The sequence below is a fragment of the Centropristis striata genome, chromosome 4, assembly GCF_030273125.1.
Source record: "Centropristis striata isolate RG_2023a ecotype Rhode Island chromosome 4, C.striata_1.0, whole genome shotgun sequence".
Taxonomy (NCBI): Eukaryota; Metazoa; Chordata; class Actinopteri; order Perciformes; family Serranidae; genus Centropristis; species Centropristis striata.
The window spans coordinates 35,864,448-35,865,342 of NC_081520.1; positions in this window are offsets into that span (position 1 = coordinate 35,864,448).

The following is an 895-nucleotide window of genomic DNA, read 5'->3' on the forward strand; positions in this document are numbered from 1 at the left end:
CCCGATAAAGGGTTAAGGAGGGTATGAAAGACATTATATATATTAGAGACATTATATATATATATATGTATATATATATATATATATATATATATATATATATATATATATAATATATATATATAATATCTTATAGCCTTTGTACTATGAATATTTGCTCTTTTTTTAAAAACAACGTACAGCTATTTTCAACTTATTTACACATTTTTACTGGAAATGTTGTACTTTATATTCAAGATTCTATACTTACAGTGCTCTTTTTATTTTCTGTGAAAACCTACTTGGTAATGAACCAAATTCTGATTTTGATGTGAGCCAGTCTTAATATCAACATACTGATTAGAGGCGCTTAAATAAGTTATATTAAAAAAAAAAAAGACACGGTAGACACAAGAGCACAACAATTTGAAGCAGCACATCAGTGTTTAAAATATAAGATGGTTTTTGTGCTGACTCATGAGGAAGAATATCCAGTGACTTGAAGCAATGTAATTAGATTCAAATGTTGGCCAGCGCTACTCTATAACATAAGATTTGAATTTGTGCCTGGGGAATCCATTGGCCTCTTCTTCCAGCACACGTCTTGATTCATCTGACCAAATACACACACTCACACACACACACACACACACACACACACACACCAGTGTGAGTGAGTCTGTCTGGAAACGGTACAGACACAGAGGAGGAGGTCTGGGAATGCTGAAGGGGGGAGAGCCGGGAGGGAGGAGAGTTGGAAAGTTGCAACTTCAGGGCAATATAGACCACATGCTATGGAAAGGAATGCATGTGTCTTTGTAGGAGAGTGAAAGAGCAAATGAAAAGAAGAGAGTAGGAGGAGGAAAGAAGCGAGGAGGGAGGGATCTAAGCTGAGTTGTGCAGCGTGGCTCCGTGT